This window comes from Lissotriton vulgaris, chromosome 10, assembly GCF_964263255.1.
Source record: "Lissotriton vulgaris chromosome 10, aLisVul1.2, whole genome shotgun sequence".
Classification (NCBI taxonomy): Eukaryota; Metazoa; Chordata; class Amphibia; order Caudata; family Salamandridae; genus Lissotriton; species Lissotriton vulgaris.
This window is the reverse complement of record NC_141698.1, coordinates 1,104,821,623-1,104,837,610: the sequence shown is the minus strand read 5'-3', so window position 1 is coordinate 1,104,837,610 and position 15,988 is coordinate 1,104,821,623. Positions and strand designations below refer to the sequence as shown.

The following is a 15,988-nucleotide window of genomic DNA, read 5'->3' as shown; positions in this document are numbered from 1 at the left end:
CCAAGGGTTAACCGCCACCGGACGGCTGGACAGGACGATGCCAAAGTCGAACGAGACCCACAACGGAGAGTGATCAGAGACGCCCCGTGCCAGAAAACGGGCCTCAGAAACGGCAGGCGAATGCGCCGCCAGGGTAAGAACATAATCTATACGGGACAGACTCCCGTGGGCACTAGAAAGGAAGGAAAAATGGCGGAGCGCGGGATGCAGCAGTCGCCAGCTATCCACCAAACCCATGGAATCGAGGAAAGCCGGCAGCCACATTTGGGAATTCCGGAGGTCCCTCGGCGGTTGGCGATCAAGGGTGCCAGAGCAGACTGAGTTGAGATCACCCCCCAGGATCAATAAGCCCGCAGGCAGGGACAAGATGGCGCCACCAAGGTCCTGAAAGGTGCTGGATTGGAGGCCTGGAGGAACATAAACCGAAAGCAACGCTAGGGAACGCCCCTCCCATCTTCCCGCCACAGCGGCGTAGCGACCCCTATCATCAAGCACTGTGACGTCTATTTCAAGGGGAAGGGACGCACGCACAAGGATACCCGCCCCCCGGGAACCCGAGGAGAACCCAGAGTGGGCAACCATTTTGTAGCCTTTACGGTTTAGGGCCTTGCAGGAATTCCCCTACCAAATGCGTCTCTTGCAGAAGTACAACATCGGGCATATGTCTCTTTATCAATTGGATTACCACCCCTCTCTTAACTCGGTCACCCAACCCATTAACATCCCAGCTAAGCACTTTTAAATTCCTACCCCCCATCAACCAACAACCCGCCCCACCCGACCCCAACCAACTCAATCCTCAAGTATACAGTAAAAAACACAGTCCATTGCCTCAAGAAAGAGAAAGAGAAAGAACAAACGAACAAATAAACTTGCATAGTTGCACCCCCCACCCTGCACCCCTGCATATGACTGAAAAGCCCCCCCAACCAGCAGTGTGCCTGTCGCCCCATAACTACTCTACAAGTAGATATCCAGAGGAGTAAGGAATCCCCGCGAACACCCCCCGCCACCCTCCATGTACAGACAGGAAAGTCAACAGGGTGTAATAAAGCAAGATCCGATAGTCATACGAGGCAGAATTAACATACGATGAATCACCCACTATGGAGCCAAGTCTCATAGGTCCGGGCCACCAGCAGCACCACCTTCATGTTCATCCTGAGCGTCTCGGCGCGGCGATAAAGTGTCCAGCCAGTCACTGACATTTTCAGCAAAGTCAAAGAAGAGGGCACGACCCTCATGCTCGATCCGGAGCTTGGCAGGGAACATCATGGAATATTTAAACCCCAAGTCCCGTAGTCTCCGCTTCACCCCGGCTTAGCTCTGGCGTTGTCGCTGAACCGTCCTGGTAAAGTCCGGATAGAAATGGACGTCGGCGTTCTGAAATTTAAGCGGTCCATGCCGTCTGAAAGCCTGCAGGACCGCGTCTCTGTCTCGGAAATTGAGCAACCGGGCCACGATGGGTCTAGGTGCCACGCCCGACTTTGGCGGGCCACCCGGCACTCGGTGAGCACGCTCCACCGAGAAAAAGTTGCTAAGGCCAGGCGGCGCCAGATGGGTCTTGATCAGGTCTTCTACGAGGAGATCCGTCGCCGCCTCTTCCGAACCCTCCGGTACCCCGACAATGCGGACATTCTGCCGCCTGGCACGGCTCTCAAAGTCCACCAGCCGCCTTGAGAATTGTTCCGCGGTCCTCTGCAGGTTCCGGACCTCTGTTTGTAGGTCCGAGACGTCGACCGTCAGGCTGGATGCCTTAATGTCCAGATCCTTGACTCGATCGTTAGTTTTACCCAAATCGGCTCTAATGAGAGTCAGGTCGACGGCCATAGTGTCCACTTTATGCGTAAGGACTTCATGCTGTTGCTGCATGTCCGCCCGGAAACTAGTGATGGCCCCCATGATGTCGCTCAGGGTAGGCCCGAGCCTTCCGGCGAGCCCGAGGACGGGAGGTTCTTGGCAGAGGGTCCGGTAACAGGTGGCGTCTTTGGCTGGGTATAGCGCTCAATCCTGTTCTGCTGCTGCTGTGTCTTGCCGCGGACGCCTTTGCCCGATGTCTTGTCGGGGTCCCCTCTGCCCGCCATGTTAGGTCCGATGAGAACAAAGGGCTATGCCAGGCAAGCCCGAGCCCAGTGAGCCGGAGATCTTGTCCGGGCCGGACAGTAGGAGGCCGCCTCAGGAACGCACTGTAAGCAATGACACTCCACGGTGAAAACGACAGGCAGGCACTCCGCAGGTCGGTCGTGCGTAGTGACGGAGTCCGGAGAGACAATGGCACTGCACTGGCACGGAGTCCCACTCGACGTAGCTCAGCGTAGGAAACACCGATTCGTGATCTGAAAACGGTTCTCGCCTCAGTGGACCATCAGCAACAAGAATCCACCACCGTGGATCAGGATTTCAGGCAGGATGATTGCGGAGGATCGGAAGGTCCGCGGAGCTCCGAGCTTACGCGGCCATCTTGGTTGCCCGCGAAGCTCCTCCCTCCGTCGTGGTCTTTATTGAAGGCAGGCAGTCCTCCCAAGTTTTAGAGGCACATAGTTGCAGGACCAGTCACCTCTGGCAAAGGTTCGACATAGGGCGGCAGACAGGACAGCAGGGCTGGGACCAAGTCAGGTACGCTCCTCAGTCTTCTGCTTTCGAGGCTCTTTGAGTCCTTTGTAGGTCGTCAGGATCTCCTTCTCCGGTGCCAGGGGCTCCCCTAAATACTCAATTTAGGGGTGTGTTGGGTAGGAACCAATGGGCTACTGACCCTTGGGTCACTACGCTTAATATACAACCACTTCCTATGGGAAGTGGGCGTAACCCTGTCCCAGAATTCCTAAGCATGACATCACAAAGCTGGCTACTTCTGAGAAATTGTGTCCACCTCTCTGTAGCCCATCTTAGGGGTGGTACTAGCCTAGAGGTGGTACGCCTACCTGACTAGCTAATTCTATAGCCTGTCCAGGTGCCAAGGGGACTCTGGACAGGGGTGGTGGCTTCCTCTTCTGTGAGGGGAGCCAGATTCACACTCCAAAGGCAGCAGCTCTTTGAAGCTTACTGTCCCAGGGAGAATAATCAGCAGGTCATCCTGTGGGAGGGGTTATTATACCCTCTTCCGCGACAGGCTTTTGTTCTGGGTCTCCTGAGAGCAAAGGCTCTCACCCAAGGAGGTCAGAACAGCGTCTCGGGTGGCAGGCTGGCAGAAACCAGTCAGTAAGTACACCAGAGGCTGGTAGGTTTCCAGGGGCACCTCTAAGGTGCCCTCTGGGTGCATGTATTGGTAAATTCAACACTGGCATCCGTTTGGGTTAACCAATACGAGAGGTTTGATACCAAATCAATTTTTATAGTGTAGCCATCATGTCCTGTACATGTTTTAAACTGGCTTCCTTGGTCACTTGCACTGATAGCAATGGGACTGACCAGCACAGGGGCATATCTGCTCATGCAGGTATGCCCTCACATTTAACATTCAGGACCCTCCCTTAGGGCTATCAGGCCTGCTAAAGGAGTGACTTACAATTATTACATGCAGTGTTCGGGACATGGCACAGGGATTTGTGACATGTCATACTTTCACTTTTGTCTGTACCAAGACACGCGGCTTGCGACAACAGCCCTGCATGTGCTTGCTATGGGGTTCCTTAGGGTGGCACAAGTCCTGCTGCAGCCCTTAGGGACCCCACCTTAGTATCTCCGGCCCTAGCTAGCAGTGGTACCATTTACTAGGGACTTAGAGGGTGCTAAGGGTTTGGCTTATTGAGGGAACAATTGTACCGTTTTTGGGAAAGAACACTGGCATTGGGGAACTGGTTAGCAGGAACCCAGTGCACTTCAGTCGAAGTTGCATCAAGTACGAGGCAAAAAGTAGGAAGGAGCTGCAACAAAACCTCAGTTACCTACAGTCCCATTTTCAGGTCTTTGAATGCTATGAACTATACAGAGGGAAATATGAGTCTAAACTATTATTCCTTACGTGCACTTGAAAGAAAGCTTCTGCATAACGCAGTGAAAGGAAAATGCTACTTACCAGTATGCATCTGTTCTTGGCATGTAGAGCTGCAGAGTTGTACACTATGCATTAGATCGCCTGTTGGGCTCGGATGATTGCAGGTTGTGGTCTTCTAGGAAGAAGTCTTTGTAGTCACGAGATAGGTGACTCCTCCCTTGGACAATACTGCGCATGGGCATCGGCTCCATCCTTAGATTGTTTTTCGCCATGATGGGAAATGATGGAGTTAGTAAAAGTAAAGAAAAAAAGGATGTCCATGCATGTGCATCTAAGTAAGATGAAAAACTGGAACCGATACAAGTCCCGGGGAGGCGGGATGGCGTGTACATCTCTGCAGCTCTACATGCCAAGAACAGATGAATACTGGTAAGTAGCATTTTCCATTCGAGGCATACGAGCTGCAGATTGTACACTATGCATCGATTGTGCAGCAGTGTCTCCCTTAGCGGTGGTCACCTGTATCCGTTGGAGTAAAAAAGCAGCATGGCCTACTGCAGCTTGCTGCTTGGCTTGCACATCAACACAATAGTGTTTCGTGAAGGTGTGTGGTGTAAACCATGTTGCTGCCTTGCATATGTCCTCTAGGGGTATGTTTCTTAAGAAAGCCATAGAGGCTCCTAGTTTGCGAGTGGAGTGCGCTCTAGGAGGAAATGTTAATGTACATTTAGCTTTAATATAGCATATTCGTATACACTTTACAATCCACCTTGAAATCCCACCTGTCGAGATGGGGTTGCCTTTGAGTGGAGGAGAGAAAGATACAAACAGTTGTTTTGTCTTTCGAAAGGATTTAGTTCTATCTAAATAGTATAAAAGAGCCCTTTTAACATCTGTGTTTGAAGCCCTTTCCGCTACAGAGTCTGGGTTTTGGAAAAACACAGGTAACTATGGATTGATTTAGGTGAAAAGGAGTGATGACCTTTGGAAGAAATTTTGGATTAGATCTAAGAACCACTTTGTTAGGATGTATTTGCAAAAATGGTTCTTGTATAGTGAAAGCTTGTATCTCACTTACTCTTCTGAGAGAGGTAATGGCAACAAGGAAAGCCGTTTTCCATGTTAGGAATTGCAGTTCACATTTATGTAGAGGCTCGAAAGGAGGCCCCATGAGTCTTGTAAGGACACGATTCAGGTTCCACACAGGAGAAGGTGGCAATCTGGGTGGGATTATTCTTTTTAATCCTTCCATCCTTCCATGAATGCTTTGATTGCAGGTACTCTGAAGAGAGACAGATGTTGCCTGTTTTGTAAATAGGCTGCAATTGCTGCAAGGTGCAGGCGTATGGAAGAATATGCCAAATTAGACCTTTGTAAATGTAAAAGGTAGCAAATGATATTCTGGGTGGAAGCATCTAGGGGATCAATTTGGTTATTGTTGCAATAGAAGGCACATCTTTTCCATTTAGCGGCATAACACGCTCTGGTAGTAGGATGGGCTCCCCATCCTGTGAGGGATGCGTCTGTTGTGAGCACTACTTGTGGAACAGGCTCGAGGAACGGGCGCCCCTTTGTTAAGTTTTTGGTGTTCCACCACTGCAGAGAGCGATGCGTGCGGCTGTCGACCAACACCAGGTCTTTTAGTTGACCTTTTCGCTTGGCTCCACTGTTGTGCTAGGCACTCTTGTAGTGGACGCATTTGCAATCTTGCGTGTGGTACTATGAAGAGGCAAGATGCCATCATGCCTATTAGTCTCATAAACACCCTGGCTTGCAGAGACTGTTGGTGTTGAAAAGTGGCGACTAAGGCTTGAATGCTTTGTATCCTGGATGGACTGGGATACGCTAGGGCTGTAGACATGTTTAGTGTAGCCCCTAGATACTGATGTACAAGCGAAGGCTGCAGGTGTGACTTGGTGTAGTTTATCGTAAACCCTAAGTCTTGCAACGTTTGAATTGTCTGATGTGTGTGTTGGACACACTGATTGAATGACTTGGCTTTTATGAGCCAGTCGTCTAGATAAGGGAAGACATGTATTTGTTGTCTTCTGAGATGCGCTTCTACCACTGCTAGGCACTATGTGAATACTCGTGGTGCCGTTGGCACTCCGAATGGGAGGACTTTGAAATGATAGTGTTGTCTTTCCAGAACAAACCTTAAATACTTTCTGTGAACAGGATGTATGGGGATATGGAAGTAGGCGTCCTTTAAATCTAGTGTTGTAAGGAAGTCGCCTTGTTGCTGCAGTGGAAGCACTTGTTGTAGAGTGATCATATGAAAATGATCTGATTGTATGTAATGGTTGAGGGGCCTGAGGTCGAGAATTGGCCTTAGTGTTCCGTCCTTCTTGGGAATTAGAAAGTACAGCGAGCAAACCCCTGTTCCTTGTTCTTCTAAAGGAACTATTTGAATAGCATCTTTTTGTAGAAGTGATAGAACAATCTGTCGAAGCAGAGTCAGATGGTCTGTAGACATTGGACGCTGCCTGGGAGGTACGGTTGGAGGGGTTGCTGTAAGTTCTAGGTAGTAGTCATGTTGGATAATCTGTCTTACCCAATTGTCTGTTGTAATGGAGTTCCAGACAGGCAGGAAGGATAAGTTACTTACCTGTAATCCTAGTTCTCTTCCAGGGGTATCCTCATCAAAGTCATAAGCACTGAATATTCCCGCCCATGTGCGGGACCCCGGAAACAATATAAAAATATATATGTATAAAACACATATATCTCGCTCCACATATATGTATGTACATATATCATTTTTCTCACATCAATGCAGCCCCATAACTGAGGCTAAACAATGCAAACATATACATGAACTGCAATTAGTAAGGAATCAAAAAACACATTAGGTCAAAAAACCCTTGAACTTTGTGTTTTAATGAGTCAAGCCACTCATAAATCCTGAAAATTGCTTATAAATAGACATTGTTAGCCCTCAGGCTGCATTGCAAAACAATATCATAGAAAATGAAACCATTTTCACAATAACTGGCACCGTGCCTTTAAGGCAGCCATGACCCCAGGCTTCCCATCATGCCTCAGGGGTGACAGTTAGGTCAGTTGTTCTTTGCATAACCCTGAAGACAGGGCTCAACCACAAGATTGAAAACAAAAACAGTACCAAATCTCATTTACCTGGGGAGGCGGGTGGGTTGCTTATCCTTCTCTTCCAGGGGATCCTCATCAATAGTCATAAGCACTGAATAGAATAGCAAGCCCATCAACCACCCTTGTTGTTCGAACGGAATTTCTTCTTAAATTCCTTTTTCTTCTCGAGTCCCACCGCTTTGAGGATGTCCAACTCGGTCTTCATCCGCTGCATCTCCTCATCCGCACTTGCTCCAAAGAGAGATGTGCCTGAAAAAGGAAGGTTCAGGATTCTTGCTTGAGCCTCCGCTTTTAATGCTGTGAGGCGTAACCAAGATGTTCTCCTTGCTGTAACTCCGTGCACATAGCCATGTGCCGCCAGCGTTGCCCCATCTGCTGCCGATCCTATAATCTGGTTGGAGACTTGACTGCCCTCCATCAGAACCTCCTCAAAGTCCTTTCTGTCTTCTTCAGGGAGCTTTGCGGTAAATCTCTGAAGTGAGTCCCACAGAGACCTGTCATACCTGCCGAGCACGGCTTCCGCGTTAGAAACCTTGAGGAAAGAGGCTGAGGTGTTACACACCCTTCTCCCCCATGAGTCCTGCACCTTGCTATCCTTATCCGGAGGTACCGTGGTTGAGGAAGCCACCGCATTGGATTTTCTTGCCGCCGTAATGATCACTGAATCTGGCGGGGGATCAGCTTTGAGGAATAGAGGATTCTCTTCCGGAGGACGATACTTTTTGAGAATCCTCGCTGGAACGGACTTCACCGTTGCCGGAGTGAGGAAGACTTCATTCACATGTTCCATTATACCCGGAACTAACGGCAACAACGGTTTGGGTGCTGATCTATGCTGCAGGGTTTCGAATATGACAGTCGTCTTGACTTGTGGAGCTGTCATCGGTACTCCCAGTTTCAGGGCTCCCCTGCCCAAGATATCTTGGAAAGAGAAAATATCCTCAGTTGGAGAAACTCTTGAGCGTGGACTGTTTGTAAGAGTCGGGGAGTAATCCCTGTGAGATCGCGTTCTCGACGAACTTGAAGAACTACTTGTCCTCCTGGACCTAGTTCTTCTGCTAGAACGCGTCTTGGAACGAGATCTCTCTCTGTGACGAGAATGTCTCTTGCTTGAGTGCTTAGAACGAGACCTTTCTCTGCAGGGAAGAGGTTGGTCTCGAGATCGCTTTAGGCACTCTGCCGTCTCCTTGTCCTTTGCCCAGTGGTGAAGAGGTCTATTCCACCTTGGAGAAAGATGAACAGAAGGAGACTTGTGGACGGGATCCTTCTCAGGTGTACGCGACCGTTGAGGTCGATCCGTTCGATCCTGTTGCGATCTTGCAGGGGATTCGGACCTCCCCCTATTAGATGCGCCGCTCCGTCCATCCGAGGATCTGCCACTCCGAGATGAGGAGGATGAGGAAAGACTCACCAGAGATCCAGAGGGAGACCTTGAGCGAGATCTTTCTTCTGCAAGTCTCCGTCTCTTGGCGGGGGGATCCTGCACTGGAGATTGTTCCACCTCCGCAGCCGATGCTGAACCTGGAGAACCCAACTGTGGCTCTAGGGCATGAGTCTGGACCAACAAGTCACTTCCCTTGTCCTGAACCACCTCCTTTGATTTTGTAGGAGTAACGTTCTTTGTTTGCGAAGAACTTCTCTCCCTGGATCTTTGTTGATCCCTCGACGGTGGTTGTATCGACGTCGAGCGCCGAGCAGGAAGACGCTCCCTCGACGTCGACCGTGATTTCTCCGTCGACCTCGGGTGGCGATGGCTGTCCTTCGACGTTGAAGGCTGTCTGCTCGACGTCGATGGAGGCTGTTTCGACGCCGATCGCCGTTGATTTGACGGCGACTGGGCGTGCCTCGACTCCAAATGCCGCTCCGACGTTGAACGCTCTCGTCCAGGCGTCGACGTTGGCTGCATCGACGTCGACCGATGATGTGTCGACAGAGGCTCCCTCGACGTCGAACGACCATGGCTAGTCGTCGACGGAGGATGGCTCGACGTCGAACGGCGATGGACCGACGCCGACGGAGAATGCCTCGACGTCACAGCATGACGATGCTGTTTCGACGTCATACGGCTCGCCGTCGAGCTCTTCCCCTGCGACGGCGACCTGTCCCTCGACGCTGACTGAAGCGGAGGTACCTTCAATGTAGACGCTGAAGACATCTTCTTCGTCGCCGTCGACTGCTTCTCCAACGCCGATCCCGACGTCGAACGTGAACCAGTCGGGGCTCCTCTCGACGTCGACCGCGTCTTCCAACTTTTCTGCTTCTTGGGAGATCTTCCTCTCTCAGAAAGCCCATAAGCTCTAATTTTCTCTCGATCCTTAAGAGTCCTGGAAGTTAAAACCTGGCAGTGTTCACAGGTTTTAGAGGAATGAGAGTCTGGTAGGTACAGGATACAGACTGAATGAGAGTCAGTCTTTGCCTTTTTCCTTCCACATGAAGGACAGTTGCTAAAGAGAGAAGGCATCTTTGACAGGAAAAATACCTTTTTTAAGCACAAAAAGTGTTCAAAAAGCACTCTATGTCTAAAAGACGTCGAGTGAAGTCAAAAATTCTAGTAAAAGCTGAATATTTTTTGACAGAAAGTCAAAAAGAAAAGGAGCTGTTTCACCAGGGTCCTGACTGAAGGAGCCGGAAAGAACAACTGACCTAACTGTCACCCCTGAGGCATGATGGGAAGCCTGGGGTCATGGCTGCCTTAAAGGCACGGTGCCAGTTATTGTGAAAATGGTTTCATTTTCTATGATATTGTTTTGCAATGCAGCCTGAGGGCTAACAATGTCTATTTATAAGCAATTTTCAGGATTTATGAGTGGTTTGACTCATTAAAACACAAAGTTCAAGGGTTTTTTGACCTAATGTGTTTTTTGATTCCTTACTAATTGCAGTTCATGTATATGTGTTTGCATTGTTTAGCCTCAGTTTTGGGGCTGCATTGATGTGAGAAAAATGATATATGTACATACATATATGTGGAGCGAGATGTGTTTTATACATATATATTTTTATATTGTTTCCGGGGTCCCGCACATGGGCGGGAATATTCAGTGCTTATGACTATTGATGAGGATCCCCTGGAAGAGAACTGTGTTAATCTGCCCCCTACAGGAGTGGGATGCTGTGGGGGCAGCAGAGGGAAGTCACTGTTTTGTGGCGGAAGAGGATCGGTTGCTATTGTTACCGCGACCTCTTCCTTTGTTATTATTGCCTCTGTATCCTCCTCTAAAGTATCCCTTGTTAGAGGAGGTTTGTGATTTGAAAGATGTTGTAGTGTCTGCTCCAGTTTGTTTGGAGCCTCCTCAGTAGAAGGAGCGACGAAAGGAGCTTCTAGCTGGTGTGGACTTGTAAAGCCCCCATAGACTTTGCGGTATCGGTATCTTTCTTCATTTTTTCCAGTGTAGTGTCTACTTCTGGGCCAAATAACTGGTTCTTATTAAATGGTTGGTTTAAAATGGTGGTTTTCACTTCTTGTTTAAACCCTGAAATGCGTAACCATGCATGTCTCCCAAGTATGACACTGGTATTTACAGCTCTAGATACTGTGTCTGCGACATCTAGCACGCATTTTATTGAGGCATTGGATATTAGCTTGCCTTCCTGTATAAGGTCATGTGCTTGATCTTTGTACTGATCTGGTAGGTGCTCAAGTAGTTTTTCTAATTGATCGTAATGAGCCCTATCGTAACGAGAGGAGGGCTTGTGTATTTGCTATACGCCAAATGTGTGTAGCTGTGCAGCTATTTTTTGACGCATCAATTACTTTTGATTCTTTGTCAGGTGGGGGTGCTTCGCCAGAAGTTTGAGAGTTTGCCCTTTTTCTAGCATTGGTTACAACTAAGGAGTCTAGTGGTAGATGTCCCTTAATGTAGACTGGATCTGTGGGTGCTGGTCTATATTTTTTCTAGATTCTAGGGTTTAATATTCTAGAGCGTACAGGGTCTTTAAATACCTCTGGAGCGTGTTTGATGACCCCCTTGATCATGGGAAGAATTTGAGCAGACCGCTGAGACTGCTCAAAGGTATCTAGGAGAAAATCCTCCTCAATGGCATCAGAATGCATAGGGACTCCATGGTAAACGCCAGCTCTGTTTAACAGATGACCAAAACCAATGGTATCTTCTGGAGGGGAAGGTTTTGATGGGTATGACTGCGGTTCAGGAATGTCAGGCACATTTTGTGAGTTTGTAAAGTCCCATATAGGCACATTTTTTGGGTTTGAAAAGTCCCATATACCCTCATCTACCTGGTATGAATCAGGTTCTTGAATGTCCTCCCCTCCACCCAAATTGTATTCATCATCATTCTGCTATGGGGGATGTGATGATAATGGAGAATGTACAGGAGAGATTTGAGGTGATATGTGAGGAGGAACAGGAGAAGAAGGAAGAGGAGGTATAGGAGAGGAAGGGTGCATAGGAGATGTTGCACAGTCCTTTTTCTTGACAGGAACCACAGGTGTGGGTGGTCTCTTCTTGTGAGGTGTAGCACCTACATGACCTGTCTTTGGGTCTATGCAGATTTTCTTTTGACGAGGATCTGGTCGAAAAAGTTCCTCCTCCTCTACAACCTTCTTGGGCGTCGATTTTTTCGGTTCCAGGGGTGGTTGTCATGTGTCTTTAGCCTTGGAAGGTGTTATAACGTCCTGTGGCATAGTTTTCGGTGCCGAAGGTGTCGTTTTCGGCTTTGTAGGCACATTCGAGGATTTGGGCACCTCGGAATCAGGCTTTGTGTTATTCGGCGCCGAAGATGTAGAAGTGGACGGTTTCGGAGACGGTGCTTCTTTCGGTTTCGGTTCCGGTACGTTTTTATGTTTCGTGCCGGTACTGTTTTAGGCTTTAGTCCGGAAGGGTCTTTTGGCCACCGAGACATCTTTATTTTTCAGTGCCGATGGAAGAGACGTGCTCGATGTCGAGGCACTAGAAGGCTTAGTTGGTTTCTCCGGAGCCGGGCTGGAAGGCGGGGCTTTCGAAGCAGGTATTCGGTCTCGACTGGGGACTTTGGGGGGAGTGCTGACCTTTGCCTTCAGTGTGGGCAAAATATGTGGTGCAGGGGCAGTAGTACTCACGCGCTGACCCAATGGAATGGAGTCATCCGAGTCGTCTGCCTCGGATACGATCTGGAGATCAGGTGAGTCTTCTTCGGGAATGAGGGGAACCTCTTCGTCGAAGATGTCTTCAGGTGCTGATCTCCTCATTTCGTGTCGACGGGCCCTCCGATCCCGGATGGTTTTCTTCGATCGGAAGGATGCACAAGCTGTGCAGGTCGACTCGTCGTGTTCCGGCGATAGACAGAGGTTGCAGACCTCGTGGTGGTCACTATGTGGAAACTTTGCTCGACATACCGGGCATCTTTTGAACGGAGTTCTTTACATGTGGTGTAGGCTGCACGGCGTCGGTAGGCCCAACGGCCCGCGTCGATGACCGGAACGGAACTGATGACGTCGAAAGTATTGTAGTCTATGTCGAGGGTAGTTTTTAGTAGTTTGAGGAAGTTCTGCGCTTCGAAGTTGCTGAAAAGTGTTTTTCTAGGCAGAGTGGAGAAACTTTCATCCGAACCCAGTGGCGGAAAGAAACAATCTAAGGATGGAGCCGATGCCCATGTGCAGTATTGTCCAAGGGAGTCGTCACCTATCTCGTGACTACAAAGACTTCTTCCAAGAAGACAACAACCTGCAATCATCCGAGCCCAACACCAGGCGGCGATCTAATGCATAGTGTACAATCTGCAGCTCATATGCCTCGAACATTATTTTCTCAAATTCAAGAGGTTTACTTAGAGCACTGAGTATTGGAGGACACAGTTTAGGTAAGTGGCTTAATAACATGAGCATGCGAGGCATTGACAGAAGAGTGCAGCACAGCTTACATATGATCCTGTGGAATCTGGTGGTGGGCAGAGGGAAGGCAAATAGTAGGATACATGCAGATCTGGAAGTGGCTATACTGGAGGAGACATGGCTGTCCCACTATATCAAACTGGGCTGGAACATCTGTTGTACTGAGAGGCTGTGTTCATGCATCTAGACATGGTAATGATGTTCTTACGTAATACGAGCTATTTGTGAGTGTCTATCATATAAGCCGCTTACTTGGATGGATTTCCAATAGATACACATAAAGCAAACGTGGGTCTATGTGCACTGTATCTTACATGAGCCCAAAAGGTCATCTATTTTTTTCTCTATGTTCCCGAAATTTAGTGCGTCGCTGTGTTTAATCCAGTTTTTTAAAAGTGTACTCACAGTAACCCATGGATGCAACACAACTGCCTTAAACCCAACAGACAAACAGAAGTACTTCTCTTTGGTAACACCACCTCCCTGTGGAATGGCTCCTGGTGGCCTCCCGAACTAGGACCCTCACTCACTCAGACAGACCATGCTTGTTACCTCAGCATCATCCTGGGCAGCAGGCTCACCATAAAAGCCAGATAAACGCAGTCTTCTCTGCCTGTTCCTTCACTCCGTCAGATCCTCAAATGGCTCCCCGCCAGCACCAGACAAACGGTCATTCAAGCTCTAGTCACCAGCCACCTGGACTAAAGCAATGCACTCTACGTAGGAATCAGCATGTGCCTCCTAAAGAGACTGCAGACCATACATAACTCAGTGGCAAGACTCATCCTTGAGCTCCCCAAACAGAGCCACATCACTTCACAACTCAAGAAGCTCCACTGGCTCCCAATTCAGAAGAGATCAATTCAAGATGCTGACCCGCACCTACACAGCCCTCCAACAATCAAGGACCAGCATACATCAACCATCGCTTGCACTTTCACCAACCCTCCAAACACCTGTGCTCTGCCACCCTCTCCCTCGCGCACCCCCCGCATCCGACAAAGCAACAGTGGAGGACGTTCCTTTTCCTACCACGCTGCGAAGGCCTTACCCTCCGGACCTTACCCACTATTGGAATTCAGGAAGGGACTCAACACCTGGCTGTTCAACTGAATCCATTGTTCTTCTGGAGGTCTTTGTCTTTATTGAAGGCAGGCTGTCCTCCCAAGTTTTAGAGGCATAGCTGCAGGAAGAGTCGCCTTTGGCAAAGGTTCGACAGATGGCGGCAGACAGGACAGCAGGGCTGGGGCCAAGACAGGTACGCTCTTCAGTCTCTGCTTTTGAGGTACTTCGTGTCCTCTGTAAGTCATCAGGATCTCCTTCTCTGGTGCCAGGGGCTCCCCTAAATACTCAATTTAGGGGCGTATTGGGTGAGCAGAGCTTTCAGAGGCTGGATACCCTTGTGGGTGATTAGCCGCGCTTTATAAATCCTGTTTGACTCATCTTGTTATTAGTCTATTCCCCTGCTTGATTTATCTGCCAAGTTACTGCTCAGAATTGTAATAGATAAACAATGCTTAGGACTGCAGGAAATCATCATATAAGGCATTCAAGCTTCGTTTCATGAGGGTCATTATACCCAATGTGGAGTAATATCTATTTCTTCTGCGATCAGCAGGTCTTCCTGAAGAAAAAGTTACTTACCTTCAGTAAAGATCTTTCTGGTGGTAACTCCGTCCACCTGCACATTCTTCACCTCTCGACTATTGTAGGTCACAGACTGGATTTTAAAACACTGCAATAGCTCGCCTAAACTGGTAGGTGTAGCTGGCTCCTTCTTTGCATTATTTGCTGAGCGGATGTGATGTCAATGGACCCATGCAGTAACACCCCGGCGCCCTGACGTCAGTTCCTCATACTTTCCCCCCCAAGCACTTAGAGGTGGAGACAAGGGAAAGAAGCGGCTTGAACATGAATATGCAGTCATCTGATCTAAATTGTAAGCTCATTCCTTTTCTGTGACTATCTTTCAGAACTGGGAGGTTGGTGAGATCGTTGAGCAATCTGAAGGTTCATTATCCGCCAGAAAGATTACTAAAGCTAAATAACTTTCTTCTGATGGATACTTCTACCTGCAGATTTCCCATCTCTCGAATACATACTACAGCTGTACTCCCTCCAAGGTTGTGGGTCCCAAAGAGGCAGAGATGTTTTAAGTCATTGGCCCCTGATAGTTAGCTCTGTTCTGCTGAGTCTTGTCCTGATAACCTTGAATAACTCAACAGAATGTTTTTTATGCCTTTTTCCTTTAATTTATTTTTAATGTGGGTAATGTGCGAGTCTATTAGACATTTTGCAGAAAATGTGTTTATGTTTCATGCAACATCCATAAAAAAGTTTTTTTAGATACAAACAGGATCTCACATATGAGAAATGGGAGAGTATCAGAGTATTTGCAGTAATATTAGTGAGCTGCTGCTGTGTTACAGTTTTGAACACATTTCTATCTATAAATATTAGATGTAAACACATTAAGAATTTTGACCAGTGCCTGTGCACAGTTAGTGACCTGGCAAAAGAAGGCATGAAAGAGCTGGATCATGAATTCTAAGCTGCTCTAAACAGGGGCCCCCAAAATATGTTTAGCCCAAATACCCCAAAATCCTTAAGACGTCCCTGCAAAGAGGTCAAACCAGGAATAAGGGAAATGGCCTTCCCATCTCACATCTCAATCCAATCAATAATGCTTCACGAATGTATAAAGGGAAATCTGTGTCATTCTGAAACACATCTCTACTATGGACACTACCATGTTCAAGGGAGAGGTCTTCTCTCTTGTGAAGTAAGCCTAGGTTCCTCCTGGTGGTTCCTTTTTAACAAGGGCATAACCAATCTAAGTGTAGATGACACTCCATTGTGATGGAGTCCTTTTATGGACTTCTTGCTGTCTGCATATCCAAGAAAGAGCCGATCATCCGATCTTAATTCCTTCATCTGATCGATGTAGAAGCAGACTGCCGTAAAAAGGTGGGGCAGAGGGAAAACTGTGGGAAGTGCAAGTGACTGGCCCACATGCAATGGGGTAAACCCATTCGACAGGATACCTGCTTTAGTTCTCATACAGTTTGTGTGGGTAGAAACAGGTTAAGGATGGAAGACAGTGCTTGCAACTT

The 15,988-nt window shown here is 48.4% G+C and overlaps 1 protein-coding gene across 4 annotated transcripts in view; it reads right to left on the bottom strand.

The window, feature by feature from the left end:
- Positions 1-15,988, bottom strand: part of ANKRD28 (ankyrin repeat domain 28) — a 730,284-nt gene that overhangs the window by 184,692 nt on the left and 529,604 nt on the right. The window lies entirely within an intron of this gene.